Raw genomic sequence first — 10,318 nt, 5'->3', positions numbered from 1 at the left:
TGAAAATATTATTGTAATAATAATAAAATATTCTATAAATTTTGTATAATATTTTATAAAATGTCATTTGAAGTAGACAAATCTTTTTATTTTTACAATTCTTAATTGTAAAGAAACAAAAAGAAATTTTACAGGTAAAGTAATTAAATTGTAATAAATAACCATTTAAATTGAAACAATGAGGTAGGATTTAGAGGAGGTGTTTACTCTTAAGTTTGATGTCAATTTTGTTGTGTGGCATATTGTCGTATGATTTATTAACATGTTAAATTAAGATCTATCAAATAAATAATTTAAAAGGAAGAAAAATACTTTCTACTATTCTAGATTATTTGCAATTTATATGTGACTCATTATACATATGTCCACCATGAACAACAAATATAATATCCATGTACTTCAAATTATAGTTACACAACATTATAGAATTTTACAATGTTTATGAACTAGTTATTTGGTTTAAATTTATTTTATTTTATTTTATTTGAAGAACTATTTTTATTTACTTAAGAATTATTTTATAGAATGAATTTTATTTTGTTTTGTTTTATTTACTTAATAGTAATTTTATTTTACTTTGAAACTGTTAAATAATTATTTTATTTTTATTTACTAAAAGTCATTTTATTGTTTTATTTTTTTTCAAATATATGTTAGTTATAATTTAGTTTTATGTACATATTTAGTTTGGAGTCTTTTATGCCACAATAAATAATGTCTCTCCACGTAATTAATATAAGTATATTAAATATTTTATTTAAAACCTTGAAAGTAATTAGGTTCGATAGGTGCCTCAAAATGTATAAAGGAACGGCAATTGTATATTAAGAGATTTATATTATCCACTTGTGCTATTACATCTCTCTTGCTATCATTACAATTGAATCATTTATAAGTTATATTTAAACCCTTTATAAATACATACAATATTCAATCCTTTCTAAGAAAAAATGTATTGGAAATACAAATAAAGTTACAAATTGTTTTTAAGAATAAGTGTGTCTATTAGTATTAATATTTAAATATACACATATTCACAACAAAAAGTGTGGGTGGATACAAGATCACACCTGAAAGTCCACATGAACAACGCTTGGAAAGCTAACAATAACAACAATAAAAGTCGCTAAGCAACAAGAGCAACACCAATAGGTGGGGTGTCCCAATCATCCGGTTTACCCCATACATTGAGGTTCAAGGTGATGTCAGGAATGAACCACCCATCATCAATTTTATCTTCTTCCTTCTCCTTATCTTTGTCTCCATTATGTGTTGAAGAAATAGCTAAGGCCAGATGAGGGAACCACTTAGAAGACTCGAGCATTAGCCAACCACCACCACTAATCAACAACCCTGCTCCACTTGAAGACCACCAAGAGGTGGCACCTCCAAGAGGAGGCAAGGTACAACAATGTTCAGTAGAAACACTCCTACAACCAAAGTGGTGGTGAGCAGCTTGGGACCTAGGAGACCAAGAGCACTGTGTTGAGAAACTTTAGCCTCAATCACGGTCATGATAGTATTTGGTCTACTTTGGATCAACTTTGTATGGTGTTTGATTTTGCACTATTAAGATTGTCATTAAGGAGTACATCAATGGTTAAAGAGGAATTATTTTCAATATATCCTTCTTATTAAAGAAGTTGTGGACACAACAACAAGGTCTTAAGTAAAAGTTCACATGAAAAATAGAGTAGTGCAACATTAACATGGTGGAGTAACTCTAAATTTAGATAATTGTGCAAAGATCACCAATAGGGCACAAGGAGAAATGAACAGTGATAAGATACCACTATCAAATGGAAAAGAAAACCTACTTAACATAGTTATGAACATAATTTCTAGCATTAATGTTGTTGTCATTTCCATATTAGTCACCCCATTGCTTCATTTCAACACATACAAGTAGATTTGCATGTGTTATAATGGGAAGAAGTGATTTTCAATTTTTCATTGATTTAAGAGAGTATTTTCAATCGTTGCATGGTTGTTTCTAACTTTGACATTACCTATATTCTTGATTCTTATGAGGAAGTTTCAATTTTGCAACTATTGTACCTTTGTCATGTTGTTGTTTTTTAAAATAATAGGTTTGGAATTGTTGTAAATAATCATAAACGACTAGAAGCCTTCACATCTTAAGAGATTTGCATCACTTGATGATGTTATTAGAAGGTTTCAATTGAAGGAAACCACCATGGTTTTAATTTGGATGTGATTCAATGTGTTTTATGATTTTTATAACTATTTTTCATCCCATATACAATCTAATTTACATCATCATTGGAGGATTCATTAGAAATCAAGGTTTTAGTCATGAAGCTCAAATAAATGTCTTCGATTCTTCATCGCATGGTAGAAACCAAGTGTTGCAACCAAAACACAATGATGAGTATATAGCAACTTTTGATTTAATGGAATGCATCATCAAATCAAAGAGGATTATATTGAGTAATGGATTTGGCTAATGTTGTACTTATTGGCCCAAATTTTTCTCATAAAAAATACAAGATCTAAATGTTACAATTTGATTCATAGTATTGGCATGATGATATTTGAGAATCCAAGTTTGCATGGTGTTTTTAAGAAACAAAAAAATGTCTCATTTGAAATACAAGGTCCATACTCTATGGATATTTCAACATGATTTGACATATTGGCATGGTGATAGTTGAACAATTAGGTTTACAATGTTTGTAGGTATATAATTTTAAAAAGGGCAAGACCATATGACCCCTTTTTTAGATTAAAATAAAAATGTTGAAGTTAGGTCCAATATTTCATTAAAAGGGACAAATTATTAAAGATGTTATTATAAAAAGGTTTTTTAACACACATACACACATATTCTAAGACCCAATTGTTTGAAAAAATGATAATTATAAAATGAGCACTTGGCTTTTCGTTTGATTGTTGTTAAAGTCATTTTTTGTTGTCCATTTTTTAATATTTGAACAATCTATTCAATCTATGTTAATTGAGGACAAAAATCTTTTTTTTTTATCAATAGTAGATGATAATTTTATCAAAATTGAGTTTTGAAGTGGCCCAAACCAAGTGGGGCTACATCCAGGGGGGCACCTCCCCAAAGTCACAAAAACTGACCCATTAGGGGGTCAAAGATTACATTGTTGGTTTAACTCCCCCATCCCCTAAGAGTGCAAGAATCCTGCTAATATTCTCATCCTTAACTCTTGTTTCTCTCTTCCTTTTATCTTCTATCCACCCTTCCTCTCTTGCATTCTCCAATAACTTCAATTTTGAAACCCACAACACATCGCTCCCCCCTTCCTCTGGGCTTTGCAGATCAATATTGTTCTCGTTAATCTCCCCTGTGACACACCCCATCTTTGAATCAAGAATAACCCTCGACTCATGAAATATCTCTCTACCTACTTAATCAACACATCTACCTGCAATAACACAATTTTTAGCTTCAAAAACACTTGTAAATCCCTATTTTATCTTCAGGCATTTTAGTGAACTAGAGCATATCTTTGGCACCATTTCAAAGGCATTTGTGTGCCCACCACTTAGCTCCTAAGGGCTTTTATAATTCACCTCCTATTTCTCCACCGTATAATGTTGAGGAGTCGCCTCTTTCCACCAAGTTGCTAGTTTCTCCACTCTGCGCCTGTCACAAGAAGAGGCATTATGCCCAATTTTAAAGCATCTCTTGCATCTAAATGGAACCCCTTCAAAGTCCATAGGCTAAACCCAAAAACCTTTTGAATTTTTAATAAAGATCTTCGTTGGAAGATCTTTAGACACATCCATCTCCACTAGAATTTGAGAAAAGTTTGTGTGCAAAAGGTTTAAAGAGCCTTCATCAGTCATAAAAAAATTACCTAAAGAGTTCCCTACAACCTCAAATCAGAAGTCAAACAAAAACTGCATGGGAAGATTTAGAAGCCTAATCCAAAGAAGGATTTGGTCACAAGATTTTGATAGAGGATTAAAGGTCGAATGTCATGGTGTTAGCATCAACACACGACTGTCCTCCCAACACCATTGACAATCACAAAGGATTGTGTTCCTATATTTTTCATTTTCGAAAACTACAACAAAAAACCCTCAAGCATGCGAATAAATCTACACATAACCATGCAAAATGGGTTCCCAATGATCAGAGATCCACTTGTGAACATCACCTAGACTCAACCATAGTCCTCTGAAATGCCCAATGAGCCCTAATCTTGAAAAGACCCTTTCATTATGATCCACTTCTTTCTCCATCTCCTTTATCATATTAACAATGATAGGCTTGACCATCAGTGATTCCTTCGTTGCACCTGAAACACCCGATATACTAGCCCCATGAGACTACATAACCCCATTTAGCCCAAACGGAATCCCCCTCCTACCCATCTCATTTCCGAGCATTGCCTCCTTATACCACCTGTCTTCTACAACATACCCATAAAGGGTTGGGCATTTCTTGTTAGTGTAGGTTTTTTTGTTTTTTTTTATCGGTAATATTTGTGATTTTATTAAATAAAGCTAAAATAGTACATCTTCATCTCCAGAATTTAACTATCAAACCACTTCCCCAAAAAACCACCCACAAAAACTCCAAACCACCCATCAACAAAAAGAAATTTACAAACGAGTAACCTACTCAAACCCCACACCCCACTAATATGAGTATGAAAGTTTCCATATACATCATGCCATATTTAGTATTTGGCATATACTATTCAAATAGTTTCTAACAGAAAGATAAGATTTTCAAATAAAATTTAACAAAAAAAGGAAATTGGCACCAAAAGGTACCTTGGCCCGCAAAATCATCATCTTTCTTTATTCACTTCTTCTGTAGTCGAGGCGCTCGAAACACCACCCACCCTATTCTCACCACCAGTCAGTCTGATTGTCAGCAACTCATTTTTCTTAGCCATTTCCGCAGATAGACGCCTAGTTATCGGTTGCTTCCTTCGCTCCTCATCCACCACCCCAGCTTCCTCCCTCGCTTGCCTTATGATCTCCTCCAATTCCATGATTTGAACAAATATTTTTAGGCCCTCCAACCCTCTCCTCGTATCCTCATGAAATCTGGCTTTTACTTCTTCTCGGCATCTCAAAAAAGGAATCTGCATATGTCTACCTCTAAGTTCTGCATGCTCCTCTGGGATGCCTTCCGAAACATTAAAGCCTCATCTCGGGACCACCCACTCCAACAGAGAAACCATATTAAGAAGGTAATCTTTTGACACTATCATCGTCATCACACTTCTAACCTCCTCACATGAATAACCAAAATCGAGCCCCCATGCCATAATTAAGGAGTAGATATCCACCCTTGTTTTGTATCTATGACCAATGACTGCCACCTCCTCACCTAGGACCAATTTAACAGCCCTTAAGAACATGGGATCCCTTGCAAGAAATATATTTTGCAGTCATTTTTCAGGAACCGAACCCCAAAAGGCATGCATGAGTTTAGTCATTTTCAGTGTGAAATTGGCTTCCATTTTGAGCACCACACAAAACCGCCTTTCTCTGTAGAGAAATTGCTTTCACCACCACCAAATTCACTCATTTGCCACAATGAATGAGCGTACATTCTCATTCTAACTATTAATGAATCTCTCCCAACTTCCACAGCCGTTGCAGAGGAATTCAACATTAATTGCCCGTAATGCTCGAGCCAACCTAGGCACATGAACAGTAGAAAAAAAAATACATTTCGCACATTTCAAGTATGTCATTAGTACTATATTCAGAAGGTCATCTTAAATCCATTGAATGGTGATATCATTACCATCCCACCACCTCACCTCTCCCTTAGCTAAATCGCATGCCACATTGAACAACCCGTCAGCAATGACATTTCCACTTCTCCTTACATGAGAAATACAAAAAAATTGAAAGGTTTTTAATTTTGAGCAGATTAAGGTTATAAACTTATTTAATCTCCAACTTGGGGTTACTCCTTTCATGATTGTGTTAACCACGACTTGAGAATCTCCCTCCAAATGGACTTTCAAAACCTTCAATTGCTAACAAAGCTGCTTGCACCTCTATGTCATTATTAGTTCCATCTTGCAGCCTTTTTGCACCTTTAAAAATAATCTTCCCTTCATCATCACAAGCCACACATCCCGCTCTAGAAATACCCGGGTTGCCCCCTTGGGCCCTGTCAAAGTTGATCTTAACCCATCCCTACTCAAGTTTTGACCAAACCTCCTCCTTATTTCCATGATCCTTACAAAAAGCATCAACCCTTGGAAACCCATTAACGGGTTTGATCTGGATCAAAGGCCACCTGGCTTGAATAAAGTTATCCACCAAGCCACATAGATATTTTACAAAATTATGATTAACTATCGCTGAAGAGACAACTTCAGAAATGGTCCTCTCCACTCTATCACAAACTTTGTCTAGCAACTCTTCTTTATCTTAGAATACTCATCTATTTCTTTCTTTCCATAATTACCATATAGAATTTGAAGGTGAGACAACCCATACATTTGAGAGGGCAGATTTCATGTACTTCATGAACCAACTTTTGAAAAGATCAATTACTTTATCTGGGAGAGGAATTTCCCACCCCGGTTTTCTTAATAATAATTTCCACACTCCCTAGGCCATGTCACATTGCAGAAACAAGTGGTCTAAAGATTATTCCCTTTCTTTGCACATGACACACTAGAACAGGCCATTGAAACCCAACTTGATCATTCTATCTCTCGTCAAAATTCTTCTTTTCAGAAGTAGCCATGAAAACATCCCCGCCTTAGGTAAGAACTTAGAACTCCAGCATAGCTTTGAAGGCCACTCTAATTGAGTCTTTGCATTTTCAGTGATATTATAGCCTACTTTGACTGAACAGTTCCCTGATTTTGATCCACACTATTTGAGGACATCATCTTTCAGACCACAAACTGGTGAGTACTCTTCCAGAATCCTACTAAACAAAGTTTTTAACTCAGGAGATAATGGTAGCATATCAAGATCCTTCCACTTCCACTCATCCACTTCATTACATCTCACTTTAACCAAATAGTCCTTAACTTTTGATCCCCAGAGAGCCTCAGTCACATGTATGATTTGAGATACCCCCCCCCTTAAAGACAAAGCTTGTCTGCCATCCCACGAATCTATCTAGAAATTTTCTTTCTCCCCATTCCTTAATTGCCATGTAATATGATTTTTTATCACTTTCCTACAAGTTAGCAAAAATTTCCACACCGTAGCTCCTCTCGGGGGGTTTCAAATTGTAAAAATTATTTCTCTATCATTTGAGTCCAGATACTTATGTTTAAGGATTTGGACCCATTTTGGGTCTAGTTTTTCATATATTTGCCATATTAGTTTTGCACCCATTGCTTCACTCAACAAGCTCTAGTTTCTAAGACCCGCATTTCCTGCCAATTTAGGTTGACAAAATTTATCCCATGCAACTAATGAGATCTTATCTTGCTCGCTCTTACCATTCCAGAAGAATTTCCTCATAAACTAGTTAATACTACTTACAAATTTTTCTGAGACTTTAAAACACATCATGGAAGATATAGGCATTGCAGATAATACAAATTCTAGCAGCAATAACCTACCAACTGACATAAGCAATTTACTCTTCCATCCTTCTAATTTATTTACACAACTGTCCATCAATCTTTTCCACATAGTCATCCTATTTGGTCCCCCAAATAGCGGGGTGCCCAGGAATCTACCCAAGAGAGATCCAGCTTTGACACCCAAAATCCTAACAATCTCTCTCTACTTCCTCAAATCAGTGTTAAAAAAGAAAATATATGATTTGGCCCAATTTACCTGCTACCCAGACGCCTCACAAAAAACATCAAGAGTTTTTTTATAATGTGGGCTTCCCTTAGCAAGGCATCTCCAAAAAGAATTGTAACATCAACAAATTGTTGATGAGTGACCGCATCAACACCACCTGCCACAAGTACACCTTTCCACTTGTCCTCACATCTCAGATGCTGAATAAATCTTCCTAAAAACTCTGCCAACCGAATAAAGAGGAAGGGAGAGAGAGGATCACCTTGCCACAAACCTCTGGACGATTTGAAAAATCCTTGCAGGCCCCCATTAACTAATATAGATAGCCACGGTCCATCAATACACACCTTCACCCAGTTAATCCAACGAGAAGAGAAACCAAACCTTTCCAAAACTCGGACAAGGAAATCTTGATGCAAAATATCATATGCTTTCCTCATATCCAATTTGATTAACATCTGTTGCACCTTTGCTTTTCTTATTGTATGAATAGCTCCATGAGCTATTATGATACCTTCCACAATCGATCTTCCCATAACAAACCCACTTTGCTCCTCCAAGATAATATACTTTAGAAGAGGTTTCAATCTATTCATGATAACTTTTGCAATCACCTTATACAGTACATTACAAAGAGAAATTGATCTGAAATCTCCAAAAGAAACCGGTCTCTCGACTTTGGGGATCAAAGCAAGAAAAGTATAGTTCAATTCTTTAGCGACCCTTGCATTAATTCTTGCCTCTTCCACCACCTGCCAGACTTTAGGGCCTACCACATCCCAAAATTGTTGGTAGAAAAATGTTGAAAAGCCATCAGGCATTGGTGCCTTGTCCCCCACCATTGAAAAAATTGCATGTCTTACCTCTTCGATCAGGATAGGTTTGCAGAGGATTTGGTTATGGATATCTGAGATAACATGGGAAATATAATTCAAAAGTGTGTCTTGATTTCAAAAATTTAAACTCGGGTCCTTTGTCAGAAGTTTTGTAAAGAAATCCACTGCTTCCTTATTAATATCCTCAACCTTGTCCAATACCACATTTGCCCTACTCTTGGTTGTGGTCACTTTGTTCTAGGATCTTCTGACCTTTACCGAATTATGAAAAAACTTTGTATTTCTATCACCTTCCTTTAACCAACCTTCACAAGACTTTTGTTTCCAATACACCTCTTCTCTAGCCAAAATTTTATTTTATTTAGACTTAAGGATCTTTTCCTTGTTGAAAGTTTCCATTGTCATGCCTTGGTCCATAATGACCATCTGCAGGTCTTCAAGCTCTGCTTCTATTTTATTTGTTCACAAAAATATTCCCAAACTTAACCATGTTGCATTCCTTTAGCTTCCCTTTAAGAAACTGCAGTTTCTAAAAAAAATATTTAAAGCCCACGATCCATAAACCACAGGGGCTTCCATCCACCAACAACTGATTAAATCTTTCAGACCAGAGTCCCTTAACCACATTTTTTCAAATTTAAAGGGACATTGGATCGGAACACTGTCTAGGCATATCAAGAGTTCTATAGGAAAACGATCTAAAGCAACAATTGGTTTGACCCCCTGCTTCAAATATTAAAGGCTTGGAGGCTCAATTTCCTCCCAAAAAAAACCTGTCTAATTTCTTATCTATATGATCCCCTCCAACTCTATGATTGGACCATGTGAAAGTTCCTTTGTTAGTCTTTATTTCTCGCAAACTTTAGTACCCTTTCTCGATCAGACTCTTTTTGGTTCTGTGTTTGACTTCAGTTGATTGTTCAGTGGAACATTATTGTTATATATCGATTCAGACTTTATGTGATGTTGTTTCAAGCTTTAATTTGATGTGTAGTGTATGCTTTCATGCAGTATTTCATTACGTATGCTAAATGTGATTTTATGGATTACTGACATGGACTGACACATTTACTTTATATGTGTGATGTGTTATTTGTATGTTTCGTGTTTGCAAATGTATGGGATGCGAGGGGATGATTTTCCTTCACTCACTCCAGTGAGACAAGGAATGCCACAATACTCCTTCATCGATGTGTGTGACGTGTCTATTTATATATTTGTCTATATGCATGTGTGGTTCGTTGATGCAGGACATTGCAGGTACAAGTACCGGGTAGGTACGGGGTATCAACTCCACCTGGTTTCATAGGTCTAAGAGTGCCTTATTTGTCCGATGGGAGTGGAGGACATAGTTGTTGGACCCTATCTTGACCCGCAGTTACACTCGTGTGAGTGTTGTCAGTTGGTTGTCTTTCCCGTTTGACCGGTATGCGAGTTAGAGTGCTTTGGTATTGTCATTTGGGGAGTCATCATTGATCATTCCTCAATTTGTGTGCTTCTGATTATCTGAATAGTTATTTAATTGAGTGAATGATGTTATTTCGTTGGCGTAATTAGTTAATTACTATGCTCTTGAGTTTATTGATTTAATTAAATAAATGAGTTGCTAGAATTAAATGGTTAAATTTGCTCAATATATGGTGTTATAGTTATATTAAATATTGGGAAAAGAAATAAGTAAATGCCTTGCCATTTAAATTTTAAATTTTAAATGCTTATGTTGAAATAAAGTATCA

Source organism: Cryptomeria japonica, chromosome 11 (assembly GCF_030272615.1).
Source record: "Cryptomeria japonica chromosome 11, Sugi_1.0, whole genome shotgun sequence".
NCBI lineage: Eukaryota > Viridiplantae > Streptophyta > Pinopsida > Cupressales > Cupressaceae > Cryptomeria > Cryptomeria japonica.
Note: the sequence above shows the minus strand (reverse complement) of the source record.